The 7480-nt window shown below is 36.6% G+C and overlaps 1 protein-coding gene across 1 annotated transcript in view; it reads left to right on the top strand.

The window, feature by feature from the left end:
- The first annotated feature begins 903 nt into the window (after positions 1 to 903).
- The window catches only part of MEI4 (meiotic double-stranded break formation protein 4), a 222041-nt gene continuing 215464 nt past the window's right edge, over positions 904 to 7480 (top strand). Inside the window, exon 1 of the mRNA XM_012471784.3 lies at positions 904 to 968. The gene's annotated coding sequence lies outside the window, so the exon portion shown is untranslated. The remainder of the gene's footprint in view (positions 969 to 7480) is intronic.

Raw genomic sequence — 7480 nt, 5'->3', positions numbered from 1 at the left:
CATGTTGAGACGTCTACTTAACAGCAACTAAGCATTGTCGGTAATACTACGTACTACAGAGAATCTGCCTTCAGGATGTTTAGAATCCAGTTGAGATTCTAGTGTATGAAAGAATTATAAAACAGCATAATGCAAAAAATATGACTAAGAATAAAGATGAAAATACAATATGAAAAATGGAAAAGTGAGAAAAATTACTGTACAATCACAATTTCTTGTAAGAAATAATTTAATTTCACTTTTAAAAAAAAATCGTTTTATAATTCATCTTTTCATCAATTCTCGAAATCCCCCTTTCCCGTCCTGCTCCCTCATTAGAATCAATGCATTTATTTCCGTGAGAAAAAGATTCCGTCTCTCTAAAGTTTTTTTCTTCAAGTCCTCAATCTCACTTTCAGGCGAGCAAGCCAGAGGGGGCGCTCTCCTGAGTAAAGAGACCTGGCCTGCGCCATTTCCTTCCCAGAGGCAAAATTAAAGACCGCCAGGTTCCCCGGGGCAAGTGCCTTAATTGACTAGGCTCCTGCTCAGAGCTGAAGGCATTTTCTCCGACTGGCATTTGGAGCCCTCGGCTCCTCCTCAGAACAGGCCGCCAAGAGGGGCAGAAGGGGCCGAGTCGGCCGCAGGGGCTTCTGGGGCTTGTGGTCTTCGAGATCCGCTCCCTCTTCACTTCCTCCACGAGTGTAAGGCAGGGGGCGCTGGCCAGCATTTCGACCAAGGCTCTGGTGCCCACCTGCGCGGCAGCACTTGGAACCCCGCCCCTGGGGATGGCGCGGAGTGCCTGCTCTAGGGCGCTCGTGCCCGCTTGAGGGCGCCTTCCTCCGCTACAGGAACCCAGAAGGCAGGCGGAACTGGCCCTCCACAGCCTTCCAGGGCGTCTTCCCACCGCTCAGGGCCTGGCTTTGTGCTCTGTGGACCACGGATCCCTTTCCCGTGCCCTCGGTTTGGACCTGAACTCGCAGCATTTGCAGGTGCGTATGGAGCTCCGCACACGTTTGGACGTTACTATTTACCTAATTGATTATAGACTATATTTGCTGTGGAGCTGCTGAAGCGTCCGCCCCCACCTGTGTGGGTTTCTGTGGTATGTTCTAGCGTCTGAGCCTGTTCTAGACTGGATTGACCGCCAAAATGGTTCCTGAGCTTGGAAGAGAAGCCTGTGTTTTAAGTTCTTCGATGGAGTTGTCAAATCCATTCACTGAGCAGATTTTTTGTTAAGCATCCATTCTATTGGACGAAGTGGGTGAAGTGCTGTAGATGTCAAAGGTGGGACAGACGTGGTCTCTTAAAGACCTCACAGGCTTCAGTTAGCAAAGGATATATAGATCCGTAAGAAGCATTGAGGGTATAGGGTGAATTTGCATAAGAAGTATCTGATAAAGTAGTGTCCGACATGGGGGCTTGATGGAGAAGCTTAATGGAGGAGGTGGCCCTTTAAGGAGGGATAAGAAACATGTTTGAAAAATGAAGGCAGGAGTGAGGAATACATTACACATGAAGGGGTTGGTAAGAATAAAGGCAGGAAGCCACGTATGGACAAAACATAATGTCTTGGTAAGTCTAGATTGTTTAAAGAGGCAGGAATTAAGTCTGGAGAAGTATCTTGCACTGAAAAGCTTTGAATAGTTTTATAGTCAGGAATTGCAGACACATTTGGACTTGAATTCCATCAGGAAACATAGATAAAGCAATGTGCAGTTGCTTAGTATTCATAAAATACACATAATGTAGAAAAAATATGAACAGATATATTGTTCAGTAGCAACATTTGTGTCAAATTACACACATTGATTACTTTTGGGGGTCTTGTTTGTATTTTTGTTTTTTATTTAAAATTTAGAGATTTACAGTGTATCATATGACTACAAAGAGACTGAGTCACTTGACAGGGATTCGTGAATTGCTATCCATTATTCTATTTATTTTTATATGTGAAGACTTAGTGCTTCAGAAGAGTTTTAGATCGAATGCAATAAAGAGCATGTGTAATTTGAAACATGTATGGATGACTTGCAGGACATGGCAATGGACCATAAATGACATAATTCAGATGTGAAATTTGAAAATGATCAGACAAAAATTGATAACCATGAATATGTTTTTTATTCTTTTTTTGTGAATTTCAGTCTGAATGCCAGTATTTGGAATCATCTTTTCAAAAACAGTGTTCTGTAGGCTTGTTAAAGCTTAGAAAATGTTACCTTATACTATGTCTTAGTGTATCTAAGGATGTTAGAGATCCATTGGATATTATGGTGAGGATCAAAGAGAATATTTTAATTCTTTCATAGGGCATGTGTATATGAAACTCTGTCATACCAAGATGCTTGAAGCTGAAGGTCAGAGTGACAATTTATTATAACAAAGCTAGCTAAATTAGGCTAGGTCACTTAGGAGCGTTGTTGAGGCAAACATAAGTATGACTACATTGTGGAGAATAGATTGGAGGGAGTTAGAGATTAGTTAGAAGGCTGATACAATCTTAATGACAAGAGATACTAATGGTTTGAGGAAAATGTGGAAACATTTTAAAATACAGGTGGATAATCACAGGAGTAGGGCTGCTGAAGTCAGAAAAGTATTTTAAGAGTAGAGGAGTGGTCATCAGGGTCAAATACTGCAGAGAAATAGAATGGGGGTTTGCAAACGGTCTTAAGGTTTGACAGTTATTATGTCATTTGAGAACTTGGTAAGAACACCTACGTCAGGTGGGGGTGATTGGATATTTTTTTTCCCCCTTTTTTAAAACTGGGAGCAACCTGAACATGATTATATATTGAAAGGCAGATGTCCATACAGGGAATGACATTGAACAAGCTGAGAGGAGAGGATTGATGGAAAAGGTACAAGGGTTTGGTATACAATTAGTGCATGTTCTTAGAATATAACTTATGTTAAAGGACAGGAAGGAAGATATTGGCCACTATTTTTGAGGAGACTATCATGGAGTAATCAGAGCTTCCTTATGTGCCAGCAGAGTGCCTAGAATCCAGCTGGCTTATCTATCCATTCACATTAAGTTATTTAGCTAAGATTTTCAGAGCTCATCATGTGTTAGCCTCAAAGATTTCTGCTCTGAACAGACAGGAAATGGGCTCAGTGGAGCTCACTTACCACTAAGGGGCATGGACATCAAACAACTGACTGCATATGGATTATCCAGCTACAATTGTAATAACTGATAGAAACAAAGAGTATGGAATGTTAATTCCATTACCTGTAATCAGAAGGAACTGGCAAGGTCTGAGGGTATTAAAGACGGAATTTTCAAGAATAGCATGTTCTTGGAACAAGAACTTAAAACAAGAACTTAAAACACAGGCTTCTCTTCCAAGCTCAGGAGAAACAAGAGATTTCTCCTGTTACCAAGTCAGCCCTCCCACCCCTATTGTGACCTTCTCTGGCCCTATTGTCATCTCATTTCTGGTTCTGTTTACTGGTGAGGTAATTCTCCACTCTTTAGCACTTGAAATGTATTTTGCCAGTAGCGTGGTAATGTGGGAAAACTTTCAAAAACCAAGACTTTGCAAGGATCTTTCTCAAGTCAGTTATTTCTGCATTATGGTGGCTAAATATGAACTAAATGGCCATTTAATTTTATTCATGCTACATTGATTCCAAATAGGGAAAGAAAAGGGTTTTGGGAATGGCAAATCGATGGTCAGCCACAGCCACCACTGACTTAGTCTCTTAACATCCTTTGGAATAACCACAGTGAGCACAAGGCCTGTCATTTCTTATTAGGAATTTTTGATAACAGCCAATGAAGGTTAGTCTTCTTTTTCTTTCATTTAAAATTTTAATGCTCTCTGAGTCAAGTGATTGGGGAATAAGCATCCACTCACATCTCTTCAGGGAAATGAAGGTACTATTGCTGCTATGATTTTGCATTTATATAGCACTTGAGTGTTGGCTAAGTGCTTTTACAGTCAATTTTATTGTTCAATTTAAAAGATAGCCTAAAATCACCCTTGTCAAGATTATTTGATTTGCTTCAGAGAAAAGGATGTTTTCTAAAAAATGGGCATTCTATGATGTGGAAGAACTCTGATCTATCAAAAGATTAGGTATAAGACAATGTTAACATTATCTGAAGAGAGTAAGCTGTTAATAGAAGATACTAGCCACATAATGCTTTTTTGTTACCTGCCTTTACAAGGAAAGAAAGTGAAAATAAGCCTTCTAATGGTAGAAATACGTCTCTGTAGGAAGTCAATCCCCCATTATATGGTTTGTAATTAAGGAATTCGGGGATGTTTTATGAGTCACAGTATGTATCTTCTAATATACATCCTTAAAGCATTAGGTTTTATTTAGAGCAAGGCTTGGCAAACTATTTCTATACAGTGCAAGAAAAAAATGAATATTTATTTAATAGAGTAAATGTTTCAGGCTTTGCAGGCCATAACTGTTTCTGTTGCAACTACTAAACTGCAAAGCTGTAGTGTGAAAGGAATGATACATGAATGAATGGGGAGGTCTGTTTCAATAAAATGTGATTTGTAGAAGCAGGCCACCCAGATTTAGCCTGTGGGCCATAGTTTTCCAATCTCTGATTTACAGCATCTCTGAGATTCCTTACTGAACAGGGAGTGTTATAAATTGGAATAATTGATAGCTAAAAGCTCTATGAAGGCAGAGATAGACTTGTTTTGTTGACTGTTATATCCCTGTGTCTAGCACAGTGCCTGACGGATTGGGGATAATTAAGTGTATCTGTTGAATAAAAGAGTAAGGAACAGGATATTTGATGGAAAATTACCTAACGAAGGCTAAATGGTTCTGTATTCAGATTTTTAGGTTCTATGACATATACTCTATGGTACTGCCATTTTGGGTAAAGCAAATTCAGTAGCCTTTCCTTATCTGTGGGTTCTTTATCCATAAATTCAAACCAACCACAGATTGAATATGTTAAAAAAAATTAAAAACCATAATACAACACTAAATATAAGCAAAAAATATAGTACTACTACTATTTATTTTTTGTGTTCATTATTATACCCCTTGCATTTTGGAAATACAGCAAAATATATTGAAATGTAATATTTTTACATTGATAATCAAATTGAATTTAAATGCATCTGGCAGATAGAATATTATATACACAACTTCTATCCACTGTCCTTGTGCTTTACATTGGAATTTTAAAGAATGAGTCAAATTCACATTTTAATCCTCTGTTCTTCAGACAGTAAGTTTTTGAGTATCTTACCATCTCTATCTGTTTAAAACAGAGTGGCTAGAAGAAAAGCTGTTTTTCTTTTTCTATGTGTTGTCTGATGAAGTTTAGTTAAGCATGAGCCCTCCAATGAGTATGAGAAGGACCAACATTTCCTCTTCCCTTATTTGCTAATTCAAGGGAGAATATGATCTTAACCCTTTTTATATTTTCCCCTCTGCTATTTAAAAATATGAACAGTTGTCTTGGATGAAGGCTTTTTTTCTTTCTGTCATTAGACTTATGTATATTTTAAGGCTTTCTATCAAGGAGGTAAAATACTTTACAAATTGAAGATCTTAAGAGGGGTGTCTACTATCCCGTTTTTTTTTTTTTAGGTTTTCCTTGAAATATCAAAAGTATACTAATCATTTTTTTTATCATTATTGGGGATACTAAAGTAATTTGCTAAAATTTTTATGTAGGTTTCAGATTTAAACCACAGACATCAGTAGACTCAGATATATCTTGACATGTCAGTGAAATGTCCAGATAAATATCAATGAAATGTCCAGATAAAAAATCCCAGTATCTGTTCTGGGATTTTTTTATCTGGACATTTCATTCTGTTCTTAGGTCCATTATTATACTTCTTACTTTTTGGAAATATAGCAAAATATATTAAAATACAATATTTTCAGTTGATAAATTGTCTTTAAGGAAATGTTCTAAAGTAGGTTCTTAAGTGTACCCTTCATTTAAGTCAATTTTTATAATGAAAGTCCAATTTATTTTTTAACAGGCTTTCAAAATATCTGTCAGCTCTTTAATTCTTCCTTCTGATTTATTCAGTGAGCTCATTCTTCATTTCATTTTTGATTAGATTGCTTTCACCATGACAGAACTCTGGAAAATAAATCCTCTTGTATTTAACGTGTGCTTTAGTTTAATCTGGATGAGTAGAAGAATGAAAACAACCCATTAGGAAGTAATTTTGATTGTTTGAGAGCAAGATATGACTTTCTTAATCTTTAAGAAAATTGTTAGAAAATATATTTCAGAGGCTGCTTATTGATTGCTCACTCCTTTTCCTAGGCCTTCCTATTTTTATGAATGTCTGTCTCATGCAAGATTAGAAAACAAAACAAAACAAAGCAGAGCTTATTTTAAAACTTCTCAAAAATAGGTTTTACCATAACTGATTGGTTTATGATACATTGCTTTTTATTTTCTGGTAGGAGAAAGGTACTTTCTGTCTTGTCTGAACCGTTGGTGTACTTTATCTGTGTTCTATTATTCATGTATTAGTTTGTATTTTATGTATTTATTTATTTTTCTTTCTTTACAGTAGATTAAACACTCCTAAGGGGAAGGAGATCCTTAGCTCTAGTGCCTGGCACAACCAATAAGTGGTGCTGAACGTTTACTGAAAGAACATTAGTTGCTTATTATAATCTGCCTTTTCATAACAGTGCACAAAACACTTAGTTATCAAGAGGTTGTCGTTTACTGAATAATTATTTCTCTTATAGATATGGCTCTAAATAATTCAGTATTAATTAATAATACACTCTTGATAATTTAGTTTCCTATTCTTATAATTTTTTAATTAAAAAAATTCACCCACTATCCATCATCCATCATTTATTTGATGATTACTTAACAGTATTTGAACTATGTAACAAATAGATTTAAAAAATTACAAATATTTCTAGTAAACCCTGTTCATCAAAATCAGTTTCCCAAAGCCAAAATTGTGTTACCTTATTTGCTGTATGATTACAAGTAACTACAGCATAATCTCAGACAGCAAATGAAGCAATTGTTTCAGCTCAAAGACTTTCAGTGCATTTCATACCAGATTGCTGCTGTAAAAATCATTAGTGGCAAATAATAGACAAATTTCCAGTTTCCTGTTCTTTTTTAAAAATATGGCTTCTGCATAATATCACCGAGAAAGGCACTAATTCAAACTACATGGCTGGGAACTGGATTCCTTAATTATTAATTTGCTTACCTCATTTTCATTACTAATTGATTAAAAAGCTGAAGTTCAGTAAAGAATTAGACAATTTCAGAGAATAGTTCAAGTGGTCTGAGTGAATATTATGTCAGTATTATTTTGTACATGTTGTGCTTTCCAGTAATTTTAGTAGGCCTTCCAACTGGGATCCATCACTTCATTGACCTAACATTGGAATCATATTCCAGTCTTCTGTCACCTGCCCTCTCTCTTTCCAATATCGAAGCAAGCCCCTCCAATATCTTTTAGAGTTTCTTGTTTCTTTGTGCACACTGCCAGCATCCTGGCTTAGTTCTTCC

Source organism: Aotus nancymaae, unplaced genomic scaffold (genome assembly GCF_030222135.1).
Source record: "Aotus nancymaae isolate 86718 unplaced genomic scaffold, 86718_ANA_hifiasm-v0.15.2.pri h1tg000040l, whole genome shotgun sequence".
In the NCBI taxonomy this organism is placed as follows: domain Eukaryota; kingdom Metazoa; phylum Chordata; class Mammalia; order Primates; family Aotidae; genus Aotus; species Aotus nancymaae.
This window is presented reverse-complemented; position numbering and strand designations above follow the sequence as displayed.